Source organism: Schistocerca gregaria, unplaced genomic scaffold (assembly GCF_023897955.1).
Source record: "Schistocerca gregaria isolate iqSchGreg1 unplaced genomic scaffold, iqSchGreg1.2 ptg000982l, whole genome shotgun sequence".
Taxonomy (NCBI): domain Eukaryota; kingdom Metazoa; phylum Arthropoda; class Insecta; order Orthoptera; family Acrididae; genus Schistocerca; species Schistocerca gregaria.
This window is the reverse complement of record NW_026062333.1, coordinates 1-12,983: the sequence shown is the minus strand read 5'-3', so window position 1 is coordinate 12,983 and position 12,983 is coordinate 1. Positions and strand designations below refer to the sequence as shown.

At 53.7% G+C, this 12,983-nt stretch overlaps 26 non-coding genes across 26 annotated transcripts; all 26 read right to left on the bottom strand.

The window, feature by feature from the left end:
• Nucleotides 1-309: 309 nt before the first annotated feature.
• Trnah-gug (transfer RNA histidin (anticodon GUG)) lies at nt 310-381 on the bottom strand. Its single transcript has one exon. It is a non-coding gene; the product is annotated as a tRNA-His (tRNA).
• Nucleotides 382-772: 391 nt separating this feature from the next.
• Nucleotides 773-844, bottom strand: Trnae-cuc (transfer RNA glutamic acid (anticodon CUC)). Its single transcript has one exon. It is a non-coding gene; the product is annotated as a tRNA-Glu (tRNA).
• Nucleotides 845-1,289: 445 nt separating this feature from the next.
• On the bottom strand, nt 1,290-1,371 carry Trnal-uag (transfer RNA leucine (anticodon UAG)). Its single transcript has one exon. It is a non-coding gene; the product is annotated as a tRNA-Leu (tRNA).
• A 453-nt stretch (nt 1,372-1,824) lies between these two features.
• Nucleotides 1,825-1,896, bottom strand: Trnah-gug (transfer RNA histidin (anticodon GUG)). The gene has a single exon. It is a non-coding gene; the product is annotated as a tRNA-His (tRNA).
• Nucleotides 1,897-2,287: 391 nt separating this feature from the next.
• Nucleotides 2,288-2,359, bottom strand: Trnae-cuc (transfer RNA glutamic acid (anticodon CUC)). The gene has a single exon. It is a non-coding gene; the product is annotated as a tRNA-Glu (tRNA).
• A 445-nt stretch (nt 2,360-2,804) lies between these two features.
• On the bottom strand, nt 2,805-2,886 carry Trnal-uag (transfer RNA leucine (anticodon UAG)). Its single transcript has one exon. It is a non-coding gene; the product is annotated as a tRNA-Leu (tRNA).
• A 453-nt stretch (nt 2,887-3,339) lies between these two features.
• Nucleotides 3,340-3,411, bottom strand: Trnah-gug (transfer RNA histidin (anticodon GUG)). The gene has a single exon. It is a non-coding gene; the product is annotated as a tRNA-His (tRNA).
• Nucleotides 3,412-3,802: 391 nt separating this feature from the next.
• On the bottom strand, nt 3,803-3,874 carry Trnae-cuc (transfer RNA glutamic acid (anticodon CUC)). The gene has a single exon. It is a non-coding gene; the product is annotated as a tRNA-Glu (tRNA).
• A 445-nt stretch (nt 3,875-4,319) lies between these two features.
• Nucleotides 4,320-4,401, bottom strand: Trnal-uag (transfer RNA leucine (anticodon UAG)). The gene has a single exon. It is a non-coding gene; the product is annotated as a tRNA-Leu (tRNA).
• A 453-nt stretch (nt 4,402-4,854) lies between these two features.
• Trnah-gug (transfer RNA histidin (anticodon GUG)) lies at nt 4,855-4,926 on the bottom strand. The gene has a single exon. It is a non-coding gene; the product is annotated as a tRNA-His (tRNA).
• A 391-nt stretch (nt 4,927-5,317) lies between these two features.
• On the bottom strand, nt 5,318-5,389 carry Trnae-cuc (transfer RNA glutamic acid (anticodon CUC)). The gene has a single exon. It is a non-coding gene; the product is annotated as a tRNA-Glu (tRNA).
• A 445-nt stretch (nt 5,390-5,834) lies between these two features.
• Trnal-uag (transfer RNA leucine (anticodon UAG)) lies at nt 5,835-5,916 on the bottom strand. Its single transcript has one exon. It is a non-coding gene; the product is annotated as a tRNA-Leu (tRNA).
• Nucleotides 5,917-6,369: 453 nt separating this feature from the next.
• Trnah-gug (transfer RNA histidin (anticodon GUG)) lies at nt 6,370-6,441 on the bottom strand. Its single transcript has one exon. It is a non-coding gene; the product is annotated as a tRNA-His (tRNA).
• A 391-nt stretch (nt 6,442-6,832) lies between these two features.
• On the bottom strand, nt 6,833-6,904 carry Trnae-cuc (transfer RNA glutamic acid (anticodon CUC)). Its single transcript has one exon. It is a non-coding gene; the product is annotated as a tRNA-Glu (tRNA).
• A 445-nt stretch (nt 6,905-7,349) lies between these two features.
• Trnal-uag (transfer RNA leucine (anticodon UAG)) lies at nt 7,350-7,431 on the bottom strand. The gene has a single exon. It is a non-coding gene; the product is annotated as a tRNA-Leu (tRNA).
• Nucleotides 7,432-7,884: 453 nt separating this feature from the next.
• Trnah-gug (transfer RNA histidin (anticodon GUG)) lies at nt 7,885-7,956 on the bottom strand. Its single transcript has one exon. It is a non-coding gene; the product is annotated as a tRNA-His (tRNA).
• A 391-nt stretch (nt 7,957-8,347) lies between these two features.
• Nucleotides 8,348-8,419, bottom strand: Trnae-cuc (transfer RNA glutamic acid (anticodon CUC)). The gene has a single exon. It is a non-coding gene; the product is annotated as a tRNA-Glu (tRNA).
• A 445-nt stretch (nt 8,420-8,864) lies between these two features.
• Trnal-uag (transfer RNA leucine (anticodon UAG)) lies at nt 8,865-8,946 on the bottom strand. The gene has a single exon. It is a non-coding gene; the product is annotated as a tRNA-Leu (tRNA).
• A 453-nt stretch (nt 8,947-9,399) lies between these two features.
• On the bottom strand, nt 9,400-9,471 carry Trnah-gug (transfer RNA histidin (anticodon GUG)). The gene has a single exon. It is a non-coding gene; the product is annotated as a tRNA-His (tRNA).
• Nucleotides 9,472-9,862: 391 nt separating this feature from the next.
• Trnae-cuc (transfer RNA glutamic acid (anticodon CUC)) lies at nt 9,863-9,934 on the bottom strand. The gene has a single exon. It is a non-coding gene; the product is annotated as a tRNA-Glu (tRNA).
• A 445-nt stretch (nt 9,935-10,379) lies between these two features.
• Trnal-uag (transfer RNA leucine (anticodon UAG)) lies at nt 10,380-10,461 on the bottom strand. Its single transcript has one exon. It is a non-coding gene; the product is annotated as a tRNA-Leu (tRNA).
• Nucleotides 10,462-10,914: 453 nt separating this feature from the next.
• Trnah-gug (transfer RNA histidin (anticodon GUG)) lies at nt 10,915-10,986 on the bottom strand. The gene has a single exon. It is a non-coding gene; the product is annotated as a tRNA-His (tRNA).
• Nucleotides 10,987-11,377: 391 nt separating this feature from the next.
• On the bottom strand, nt 11,378-11,449 carry Trnae-cuc (transfer RNA glutamic acid (anticodon CUC)). Its single transcript has one exon. It is a non-coding gene; the product is annotated as a tRNA-Glu (tRNA).
• Nucleotides 11,450-11,894: 445 nt separating this feature from the next.
• On the bottom strand, nt 11,895-11,976 carry Trnal-uag (transfer RNA leucine (anticodon UAG)). The gene has a single exon. It is a non-coding gene; the product is annotated as a tRNA-Leu (tRNA).
• A 453-nt stretch (nt 11,977-12,429) lies between these two features.
• Trnah-gug (transfer RNA histidin (anticodon GUG)) lies at nt 12,430-12,501 on the bottom strand. The gene has a single exon. It is a non-coding gene; the product is annotated as a tRNA-His (tRNA).
• A 391-nt stretch (nt 12,502-12,892) lies between these two features.
• Nucleotides 12,893-12,964, bottom strand: Trnae-cuc (transfer RNA glutamic acid (anticodon CUC)). Its single transcript has one exon. It is a non-coding gene; the product is annotated as a tRNA-Glu (tRNA).
• Between the last annotated feature and the right edge of the window lie 19 nt (nt 12,965-12,983).

Below are 12,983 nucleotides of genomic sequence, written 5' to 3'. Positions count from 1 at the left end.
TAGCGACGCCACTTGTCTGTAGCTGTCGCAGTTAAGGAGACAGCATCAAGAGACGTTTTCGTGCCGTGACCATGTTTCGAAACCTGGGCTTTCCGTAACCACTAAAGTATCATAGCTGTACCTGTCGGGCGGAGCTAGAATGTTCCATGTAACAGACATATGTGAGCTCAAGAAGGTTGCACTTGTGATGAAGTGGTAGTACGGACTGCGGCCTGCGGAACACGAGTGAAAAACCAAGGAAGCACTGTGATTTCGGGTACTCGTGCACTATCGTCAATGCAACGGCAGCAAGGAGAAACTTTCAAAAATTGCCGTGACCAGGATTCGAACCTGGGTTATTGCGGCCACAACGCAATGTCCTAACCACTAGACGATCACGGCCATGGCCACGGAGGCGCCCACGGAAGCAGCTGGCTGGAATGCAAGTGTCGATACACAGCAAAGCCTAAGCCTAGGCCAAGGTGTACGCCACAGCAGTGGCAGACACGGTCTCCATCACATGCATGCGAGCTAATGAACGTGCCTGCGCTGTCAGTACACTAACTACAGTGGTTAGCTGCATCCACCTCCGTGGCAATGTGTTGCAGACCTCCAAGCCTCTTGACAACAGGTACCGGTATGTGGCTGGATAACAAGTGGATAGACGCCCATCTCTCTCGCCGTCAGGTGTTGCAACGAATCATACTTAACGTGGCTTTGTGCACGCGTCAGCGTAGCGTCAGTCGAGCAAAGTCGAGACAAGTCGCATAAGAGGAGCAACAAAAACGCGCACTTCCGGTACCGGGAATCGAACCCGGGCCTCCTGGGTGAGAGCCAGGTATCCTAGCCACTAGACCACACCGGATAACGACGGCAGCGCTCCTCCAGCGAACGCAGCAGCAACCCACGGTTAATCGACGACAAGTGTAAAAAAATCCACTCTCTCGCGTTATAGAGCGGCGTGCTCCGGACGCATTTCGTGGAGACGAACGCCAGCAATGATGAGAGCAAAAGGCGCCTACAAATCCTGTCGTTGCACCACGCACTGTTCTACGACAATTCACGAAACAGACGCTCACGCCTTGTTGTGCCGTTTTCTTTGCGGGCAATGAGTGCAGCTGTCTACGACACAGGCAACATTACACGTTTGGCACCTGTGGGTTTGGAACCCACGCCTCCAAAGAGACTGGTGCCTGATACCAGCGCCTTAGACCGCTCGGCCACGCTACCTACACAACACGCGCGTCACAAGAGCTGCGTCCTACCCCACGAGAACACACCGCATCGGCACAAAAATGAGACGTCAAAATTGGCAACGGTGGGATTCGAACACACGCCTCCGAAGAGACTGGTGCCTAAAACCAGCGCCTTAGACCGCTCGGCCACGTTACCGTTGGAGCAGCAGCGGCAAAACGTTTCATTTGTACTACAAAGGTCACTTCGAAATGGAAGTATCTTGGCAATCGCCGTGCCATGTCCACTGGAAGCATCTCTTTAGGCCATCCACAACAAGAAAGTGCCGTGCCCGCCGTATGGTAGCGACGCCACTTGTCTGTAGCTGTCGCAGTTAAGGAGACAGCATCAAGAGACGTTTTCGTGCCGTGACCATGTTTCGAAACCTGGGCTTTCCGTAACCACTAAAGTATCATAGCTGTACCTGTCGGGCGGAGCTAGAATGTTCCATGTAACAGACATATGTGAGCTCAAGAAGGTTGCACTTGTGATGAAGTGGTAGTACGGACTGCGGCCTGCGGAACACGAGTGAAAAACCAAGGAAGCACTGTGATTTCGGGTACTCGTGCACTATCGTCAATGCAACGGCAGCAAGGAGAAACTTTCAAAAATTGCCGTGACCAGGATTCGAACCTGGGTTATTGCGGCCACAACGCAATGTCCTAACCACTAGACGATCACGGCCATGGCCACGGAGGCGCCCACGGAAGCAGCTGGCTGGAATGCAAGTGTCGATACACAGCAAAGCCTAAGCCTAGGCCAAGGTGTACGCCACAGCAGTGGCAGACACGGTCTCCATCACATGCATGCGAGCTAATGAACGTGCCTGCGCTGTCAGTACACTAACTACAGTGGTTAGCTGCATCCACCTCCGTGGCAATGTGTTGCAGACCTCCAAGCCTCTTGACAACAGGTACCGGTATGTGGCTGGATAACAAGTGGATAGACGCCCATCTCTCTCGCCGTCAGGTGTTGCAACGAATCATACTTAACGTGGCTTTGTGCACGCGTCAGCGTAGCGTCAGTCGAGCAAAGTCGAGACAAGTCGCATAAGAGGAGCAACAAAAACGCGCACTTCCGGTACCGGGAATCGAACCCGGGCCTCCTGGGTGAGAGCCAGGTATCCTAGCCACTAGACCACACCGGATAACGACGGCAGCGCTCCTCCAGCGAACGCAGCAGCAACCCACGGTTAATCGACGACAAGTGTAAAAAAATCCACTCTCTCGCGTTATAGAGCGGCGTGCTCCGGACGCATTTCGTGGAGACGAACGCCAGCAATGATGAGAGCAAAAGGCGCCTACAAATCCTGTCGTTGCACCACGCACTGTTCTACGACAATTCACGAAACAGACGCTCACGCCTTGTTGTGCCGTTTTCTTTGCGGGCAATGAGTGCAGCTGTCTACGACACAGGCAACATTACACGTTTGGCACCTGTGGGTTTGGAACCCACGCCTCCAAAGAGACTGGTGCCTGATACCAGCGCCTTAGACCGCTCGGCCACGCTACCTACACAACACGCGCGTCACAAGAGCTGCGTCCTACCCCACGAGAACACACCGCATCGGCACAAAAATGAGACGTCAAAATTGGCAACGGTGGGATTCGAACACACGCCTCCGAAGAGACTGGTGCCTAAAACCAGCGCCTTAGACCGCTCGGCCACGTTACCGTTGGAGCAGCAGCGGCAAAACGTTTCATTTGTACTACAAAGGTCACTTCGAAATGGAAGTATCTTGGCAATCGCCGTGCCATGTCCACTGGAAGCATCTCTTTAGGCCATCCACAACAAGAAAGTGCCGTGCCCGCCGTATGGTAGCGACGCCACTTGTCTGTAGCTGTCGCAGTTAAGGAGACAGCATCAAGAGACGTTTTCGTGCCGTGACCATGTTTCGAAACCTGGGCTTTCCGTAACCACTAAAGTATCATAGCTGTACCTGTCGGGCGGAGCTAGAATGTTCCATGTAACAGACATATGTGAGCTCAAGAAGGTTGCACTTGCGATGAAGTGGTAGTACGGACTGCGGCCTGCGGAACACGAGTGAAAAACCAAGGAAGCACTGTGATTTCGGGTACTCGTGCACTATCGTCAATGCAACGGCAGCAAGGAGAAACTTTCAAAAATTGCCGTGACCAGGATTCGAACCTGGGTTATTGCGGCCACAACGCAATGTCCTAACCACTAGACGATCACGGCCATGGCCACGGAGGCGCCCACGGAAGCAGCTGGCTGGAATGCAAGTGTCGATACACAGCAAAGCCTAAGCCTAGGCCAAGGTGTACGCCACAGCAGTGGCAGACACGGTCTCCATCACATGCATGCGAGCTAATGAACGTGCCTGCGCTGTCAGTACACTAACTACAGTGGTTAGCTGCATCCACCTCCGTGGCAATGTGTTGCAGACCTCCAAGCCTCTTGACAACAGGTACCGGTATGTGGCTGGATAACAAGTGGATAGACGCCCATCTCTCTCGCCGTCAGGTGTTGCAACGAATCATACTTAACGTGGCTTTGTGCACGCGTCAGCGTAGCGTCAGTCGAGCAAAGTCGAGACAAGTCGCATAAGAGGAGCAACAAAAACGCGCACTTCCGGTACCGGGAATCGAACCCGGGCCTCCTGGGTGAGAGCCAGGTATCCTAGCCACTAGACCACACCGGATAACGACGGCAGCGCTCCTCCAGCGAACGCAGCAGCAACCCACGGTTAATCGACGACAAGTGTAAAAAAATCCACTCTCTCGCGTTATAGAGCGGCGTGCTCCGGACGCATTTCGTGGAGACGAACGCCAGCAATGATGAGAGCAAAAGGCGCCTACAAATCCTGTCGTTGCACCACGCACTGTTCTACGACAATTCACGAAACAGACGCTCACGCCTTGTTGTGCCGTTTTCTTTGCGGGCAATGAGTGCAGCTGTCTACGACACAGGCAACATTACACGTTTGGCACCTGTGGGTTTGGAACCCACGCCTCCAAAGAGACTGGTGCCTGATACCAGCGCCTTAGACCGCTCGGCCACGCTACCTACACAACACGCGCGTCACAAGAGCTGCGTCCTACCCCACGAGAACACACCGCATCGGCACAAAAATGAGACGTCAAAATTGGCAACGGTGGGATTCGAACCCACGCCTCCGAAGAGACTGGTGCCTAAAACCAGCGCCTTAGACCGCTCGGCCACGTTACCGTTGGAGCAGCAGCGGCAAAACGTTTCATTTGTACTACAAAGGTCACTTCGAAATGGAAGTATCTTGGCAATCGCCGTGCCATGTCCACTGGAAGCATCTCTTTAGGCCATCCACAACAAGAAAGTGCCGTGCCCGCCGTATGGTAGCGACGCCACTTGTCTGTAGCTGTCGCAGTTAAGGAGACAGCATCAAGAGACGTTTTCGTGCCGTGACCATGTTTCGAAACCTGGGCTTTCCGTAACCACTAAAGTATCATAGCTGTACCTGTCGGGCGGAGCTAGAATGTTCCATGTAACAGACATATGTGAGCTCAAGAAGGTTGCACTTGCGATGAAGTGGTAGTACGGACTGCGGCCTGCGGAACACGAGTGAAAAACCAAGGAAGCACTGTGATTTCGGGTACTCGTGCACTATCGTCAATGCAACGGCAGCAAGGAGAAACTTTCAAAAATTGCCGTGACCAGGATTCGAACCTGGGTTATTGCGGCCACAACGCAATGTCCTAACCACTAGACGATCACGGCCATGGCCACGGAGGCGCCCACGGAAGCAGCTGGCTGGAATGCAAGTGTCGATACACAGCAAAGCCTAAGCCTAGGCCAAGGTGTACGCCACAGCAGTGGCAGACACGGTCTCCATCACATGCATGCGAGCTAATGAACGTGCCTGCGCTGTCAGTACACTAACTACAGTGGTTAGCTGCATCCACCTCCGTGGCAATGTGTTGCAGACCTCCAAGCCTCTTGACAACAGGTACCGGTATGTGGCTGGATAACAAGTGGATAGACGCCCATCTCTCTCGCCGTCAGGTGTTGCAACGAATCATACTTAACGTGGCTTTGTGCACGCGTCAGCGTAGCGTCAGTCGAGCAAAGTCGAGACAAGTCGCATAAGAGGAGCAACAAAAACGCGCACTTCCGGTACCGGGAATCGAACCCGGGCCTCCTGGGTGAGAGCCAGGTATCCTAGCCACTAGACCACACCGGATAACGACGGCAGCGCTCCTCCAGCGAACGCAGCAGCAACCCACGGTTAATCGACGACAAGTGTAAAAAAATCCACTCTCTCGCGTTATAGAGCGGCGTGCTCCGGACGCATTTCGTGGAGACGAACGCCAGCAATGATGAGAGCAAAAGGCGCCTACAAATCCTGTCGTTGCACCACGCACTGTTCTACGACAATTCACGAAACAGACGCTCACGCCTTGTTGTGCCGTTTTCTTTGCGGGCAATGAGTGCAGCTGTCTACGACACAGGCAACATTACACGTTTGGCACCTGTGGGTTTGGAACCCACGCCTCCAAAGAGACTGGTGCCTGATACCAGCGCCTTAGACCGCTCGGCCACGCTACCTACACAACACGCGCGTCACAAGAGCTGCGTCCTACCCCACGAGAACACACCGCATCGGCACAAAAATGAGACGTCAAAATTGGCAACGGTGGGATTCGAACACACGCCTCCGAAGAGACTGGTGCCTAAAACCAGCGCCTTAGACCGCTCGGCCACGTTACCGTTGGAGCAGCAGCGGCAAAACGTTTCATTTGTACTACAAAGGTCACTTCGAAATGGAAGTATCTTGGCAATCGCCGTGCCATGTCCACTGGAAGCATCTCTTTAGGCCATCCACAACAAGAAAGTGCCGTGCCCGCCGTATGGTAGCGACGCCACTTGTCTGTAGCTGTCGCAGTTAAGGAGACAGCATCAAGAGACGTTTTCGTGCCGTGACCATGTTTCGAAACCTGGGCTTTCCGTAACCACTAAAGTATCATAGCTGTACCTGTCGGGCGGAGCTAGAATGTTCCATGTAACAGACATATGTGAGCTCAAGAAGGTTGCACTTGTGATGAAGTGGTAGTACGGACTGCGGCCTGCGGAACACGAGTGAAAAACCAAGGAAGCACTGTGATTTCGGGTACTCGTGCACTATCGTCAATGCAACGGCAGCAAGGAGAAACTTTCAAAAATTGCCGTGACCAGGATTCGAACCTGGGTTATTGCGGCCACAACGCAATGTCCTAACCACTAGACGATCACGGCCATGGCCACGGAGGCGCCCACGGAAGCAGCTGGCTGGAATGCAAGTGTCGATACACAGCAAAGCCTAAGCCTAGGCCAAGGTGTACGCCACAGCAGTGGCAGACACGGTCTCCATCACATGCATGCGAGCTAATGAACGTGCCTGCGCTGTCAGTACACTAACTACAGTGGTTAGCTGCATCCACCTCCGTGGCAATGTGTTGCAGACCTCCAAGCCTCTTGACAACAGGTACCGGTATGTGGCTGGATAACAAGTGGATAGACGCCCATCTCTCTCGCCGTCAGGTGTTGCAACGAATCATACTTAACGTGGCTTTGTGCACGCGTCAGCGTAGCGTCAGTCGAGCAAAGTCGAGACAAGTCGCATAAGAGGAGCAACAAAAACGCGCACTTCCGGTACCGGGAATCGAACCCGGGCCTCCTGGGTGAGAGCCAGGTATCCTAGCCACTAGACCACACCGGATAACGACGGCAGCGCTCCTCCAGCGAACGCAGCAGCAACCCACGGTTAATCGACGACAAGTGTAAAAAAATCCACTCTCTCGCGTTATAGAGCGGCGTGCTCCGGACGCATTTCGTGGAGACGAACGCCAGCAATGATGAGAGCAAAAGGCGCCTACAAATCCTGTCGTTGCACCACGCACTGTTCTACGACAATTCACGAAACAGACGCTCACGCCTTGTTGTGCCGTTTTCTTTGCGGGCAATGAGTGCAGCTGTCTACGACACAGGCAACATTACACGTTTGGCACCTGTGGGTTTGGAACCCACGCCTCCAAAGAGACTGGTGCCTGATACCAGCGCCTTAGACCGCTCGGCCACGCTACCTACACAACACGCGCGTCACAAGAGCTGCGTCCTACCCCACGAGAACACACCGCATCGGCACAAAAATGAGACGTCAAAATTGGCAACGGTGGGATTCGAACACACGCCTCCGAAGAGACTGGTGCCTAAAACCAGCGCCTTAGACCGCTCGGCCACGTTACCGTTGGAGCAGCAGCGGCAAAACGTTTCATTTGTACTACAAAGGTCACTTCGAAATGGAAGTATCTTGGCAATCGCCGTGCCATGTCCACTGGAAGCATCTCTTTAGGCCATCCACAACAAGAAAGTGCCGTGCCCGCCGTATGGTAGCGACGCCACTTGTCTGTAGCTGTCGCAGTTAAGGAGACAGCATCAAGAGACGTTTTCGTGCCGTGACCATGTTTCGAAACCTGGGCTTTCCGTAACCACTAAAGTATCATAGCTGTACCTGTCGGGCGGAGCTAGAATGTTCCATGTAACAGACATATGTGAGCTCAAGAAGGTTGCACTTGTGATGAAGTGGTAGTACGGACTGCGGCCTGCGGAACACGAGTGAAAAACCAAGGAAGCACTGTGATTTCGGGTACTCGTGCACTATCGTCAATGCAACGGCAGCAAGGAGAAACTTTCAAAAATTGCCGTGACCAGGATTCGAACCTGGGTTATTGCGGCCACAACGCAATGTCCTAACCACTAGACGATCACGGCCATGGCCACGGAGGCGCCCACGGAAGCAGCTGGCTGGAATGCAAGTGTCGATACACAGCAAAGCCTAAGCCTAGGCCAAGGTGTACGCCACAGCAGTGGCAGACACGGTCTCCATCACATGCATGCGAGCTAATGAACGTGCCTGCGCTGTCAGTACACTAACTACAGTGGTTAGCTGCATCCACCTCCGTGGCAATGTGTTGCAGACCTCCAAGCCTCTTGACAACAGGTACCGGTATGTGGCTGGATAACAAGTGGATAGACGCCCATCTCTCTCGCCGTCAGGTGTTGCAACGAATCATACTTAACGTGGCTTTGTGCACGCGTCAGCGTAGCGTCAGTCGAGCAAAGTCGAGACAAGTCGCATAAGAGGAGCAACAAAAACGCGCACTTCCGGTACCGGGAATCGAACCCGGGCCTCCTGGGTGAGAGCCAGGTATCCTAGCCACTAGACCACACCGGATAACGACGGCAGCGCTCCTCCAGCGAACGCAGCAGCAACCCACGGTTAATCGACGACAAGTGTAAAAAAATCCACTCTCTCGCGTTATAGAGCGGCGTGCTCCGGACGCATTTCGTGGAGACGAACGCCAGCAATGATGAGAGCAAAAGGCGCCTACAAATCCTGTCGTTGCACCACGCACTGTTCTACGACAATTCACGAAACAGACGCTCACGCCTTGTTGTGCCGTTTTCTTTGCGGGCAATGAGTGCAGCTGTCTACGACACAGGCAACATTACACGTTTGGCACCTGTGGGTTTGGAACCCACGCCTCCAAAGAGACTGGTGCCTGATACCAGCGCCTTAGACCGCTCGGCCACGCTACCTACACAACACGCGCGTCACAAGAGCTGCGTCCTACCCCACGAGAACACACCGCATCGGCACAAAAATGAGACGTCAAAATTGGCAACGGTGGGATTCGAACACACGCCTCCGAAGAGACTGGTGCCTAAAACCAGCGCCTTAGACCGCTCGGCCACGTTACCGTTGGAGCAGCAGCGGCAAAACGTTTCATTTGTACTACAAAGGTCACTTCGAAATGGAAGTATCTTGGCAATCGCCGTGCCATGTCCACTGGAAGCATCTCTTTAGGCCATCCACAACAAGAAAGTGCCGTGCCCGCCGTATGGTAGCGACGCCACTTGTCTGTAGCTGTCGCAGTTAAGGAGACAGCATCAAGAGACGTTTTCGTGCCGTGACCATGTTTCGAAACCTGGGCTTTCCGTAACCACTAAAGTATCATAGCTGTACCTGTCGGGCGGAGCTAGAATGTTCCATGTAACAGACATATGTGAGCTCAAGAAGGTTGCACTTGCGATGAAGTGGTAGTACGGACTGCGGCCTGCGGAACACGAGTGAAAAACCAAGGAAGCACTGTGATTTCGGGTACTCGTGCACTATCGTCAATGCAACGGCAGCAAGGAGAAACTTTCAAAAATTGCCGTGACCAGGATTCGAACCTGGGTTATTGCGGCCACAACGCAATGTCCTAACCACTAGACGATCACGGCCATGGCCACGGAGGCGCCCACGGAAGCAGCTGGCTGGAATGCAAGTGTCGATACACAGCAAAGCCTAAGCCTAGGCCAAGGTGTACGCCACAGCAGTGGCAGACACGGTCTCCATCACATGCATGCGAGCTAATGAACGTGCCTGCGCTGTCAGTACACTAACTACAGTGGTTAGCTGCATCCACCTCCGTGGCAATGTGTTGCAGACCTCCAAGCCTCTTGACAACAGGTACCGGTATGTGGCTGGATAACAAGTGGATAGACGCCCATCTCTCTCGCCGTCAGGTGTTGCAACGAATCATACTTAACGTGGCTTTGTGCACGCGTCAGCGTAGCGTCAGTCGAGCAAAGTCGAGACAAGTCGCATAAGAGGAGCAACAAAAACGCGCACTTCCGGTACCGGGAATCGAACCCGGGCCTCCTGGGTGAGAGCCAGGTATCCTAGCCACTAGACCACACCGGATAACGACGGCAGCGCTCCTCCAGCGAACGCAGCAGCAACCCACGGTTAATCGACGACAAGTGTAAAAAAATCCACTCTCTCGCGTTATAGAGCGGCGTGCTCCGGACGCATTTCGTGGAGACGAACGCCAGCAATGATGAGAGCAAAAGGCGCCTACAAATCCTGTCGTTGCACCACGCACTGTTCTACGACAATTCACGAAACAGACGCTCACGCCTTGTTGTGCCGTTTTCTTTGCGGGCAATGAGTGCAGCTGTCTACGACACAGGCAACATTACACGTTTGGCACCTGTGGGTTTGGAACCCACGCCTCCAAAGAGACTGGTGCCTGATACCAGCGCCTTAGACCGCTCGGCCACGCTACCTACACAACACGCGCGTCACAAGAGCTGCGTCCTACCCCACGAGAACACACCGCATCGGCACAAAAATGAGACGTCAAAATTGGCAACGGTGGGATTCGAACACACGCCTCCGAAGAGACTGGTGCCTAAAACCAGCGCCTTAGACCGCTCGGCCACGTTACCGTTGGAGCAGCAGCGGCAAAACGTTTCATTTGTACTACAAAGGTCACTTCGAAATGGAAGTATCTTGGCAATCGCCGTGCCATGTCCACTGGAAGCATCTCTTTAGGCCATCCACAACAAGAAAGTGCCGTGCCCGCCGTATGGTAGCGACGCCACTTGTCTGTAGCTGTCGCAGTTAAGGAGACAGCATCAAGAGACGTTTTCGTGCCGTGACCATGTTTCGAAACCTGGGCTTTCCGTAACCACTAAAGTATCATAGCTGTACCTGTCGGGCGGAGCTAGAATGTTCCATGTAACAGACATATGTGAGCTCAAGAAGGTTGCACTTGCGATGAAGTGGTAGTACGGACTGCGGCCTGCGGAACACGAGTGAAAAACCAAGGAAGCACTGTGATTTCGGGTACTCGTGCACTATCGTCAATGCAACGGCAGCAAGGAGAAACTTTCAAAAATTGCCGTGACCAGGATTCGAACCTGGGTTATTGCGGCCACAACGCAATGTCCTAACCACTAGACGATCACGGCCATGGCCACGGAGGCGCCCACGGAAGCAGCTGGCTGGAATGCAAGTGTCGATACACAGCAAAGCCTAAGCCTAGGCCAAGGTGTACGCCACAGCAGTGGCAGACACGGTCTCCATCACATGCATGCGAGCTAATGAACGTGCCTGCGCTGTCAGTACACTAACTACAGTGGTTAGCTGCATCCACCTCCGTGGCAATGTGTTGCAGACCTCCAAGCCTCTTGACAACAGGTACCGGTATGTGGCTGGATAACAAGTGGATAGACGCCCATCTCTCTCGCCGTCAGGTGTTGCAACGAATCATACTTAACGTGGCTTTGTGCACGCGTCAGCGTAGCGTCAGTCGAGCAAAGTCGAGACAAGTCGCATAAGAGGAGCAACAAAAACGCGCACTTCCGGTACCGGGAATCGAACCCGGGCCTCCTGGGTGAGAGCCAGGTATCCTAGCCACTAGACCACACCGGATAACGACGGCAGCGCTCCTCCAGCGAACGCAGCAGCAACCCACGGTTAATCGACGACAAGTGTAAAAAAATCCACTCTCTCGCGTTATAGAGCGGCGTGCTCCGGACGCATTTCGTGGAGACGAACGCCAGCAATGATGAGAGCAAAAGGCGCCTACAAATCCTGTCGTTGCACCACGCACTGTTCTACGACAATTCACGAAACAGACGCTCACGCCTTGTTGTGCCGTTTTCTTTGCGGGCAATGAGTGCAGCTGTCTACGACACAGGCAACATTACACGTTTGGCACCTGTGGGTTTGGAACCCACGCCTCCAAAGAGACTGGTGCCTGATACCAGCGCCTTAGACCGCTCGGCCACGCTACCTACACAACACGCGCGTCACAAGAGCTGCGTCCTACCCCACGAGAACACACCGCATCGGCACAAAAATGAGACGTCAAAATTGGCAACGGTGGGATTCGAACACACGCCTCCGAAGAGACTGGTGCCTAAAACCAGCGCCTTAGACCGCTCGGCCACGTTACCGTTGGAGCAGCAGCGGCAAAACGTTTCATTTGTACTACAAAGGTCACTTCGAAATGGAAGTATCTTGGCAATCGCCGTGCCATGTCCACTGGAAGCATCTCTTTAGGCCATCCACAACAAGAAAGTGCCGTGCCCGCCGTATGGTAGCGACGCCACTTGTCTGTAGCTGTCGCAGTTAAGGAGACAGCATCAAGAGACGTTTTCGTGCCGTGACCATGTTTCGAAACCTGGGCTTTCCGTAACCACTAAAGTATCATAGCTGTACCTGTCGGGCGGAGCTAGAATGTTCCATGTAACAGACATATGTGAGCTCAAGAAGGTTGCACTTGTGATGAAGTGGTAGTACGGACTGCGGCCTGCGGAACACGAGTGAAAAACCAAGGAAGCACTGTGATTTCGGGTACTCGTGCACTATCGTCAATGCAACGGCAGCAAGGAGAAACTTTCAAAAATTGCCGTGACCAGGATTCGAACCTGGGTTATTGCGGCCACAACGCAATGTCCTAACCACTAGACGATCACGGCCATGGCCACGGAGGCGCCCACGGAAGCAGCTGGCTGGAATGCAAGTGTCGATACACAGCAAAGCCTAAGCCTAGGCCAAGGTGTACGCCACAGCAGTGGCAGACACGGTCTCCATCACATGCATGCGAGCTAATGAACGTGCCTGCGCTGTCAGTACACTAACTACAGTGGTTAGCTGCATCCACCTCCGTGGCAATGTGTTGCAGACCTCCAAGCCTCTTGACAACAGGTACCGGTATGTGGCTGGATAACAAGTGGATAGACGCCCATCTCTCTCGCCGTCAGGTGTTGCAACGAATCATACTTAACGTGGCTTTGTGCACGCGTCAGCGTAGCGTCAGTCGAGCAAAGTCGAGACAAGTCGCATAAGAGGAGCAACAAAAACGCGCACTTCCGGTACCGGGAATCGAACCCGGGCCTCCTGGGTGAGAGCCAGGTATCCTAGCCACTAGACCACACCGGATAAACACGCGATCTAGTGT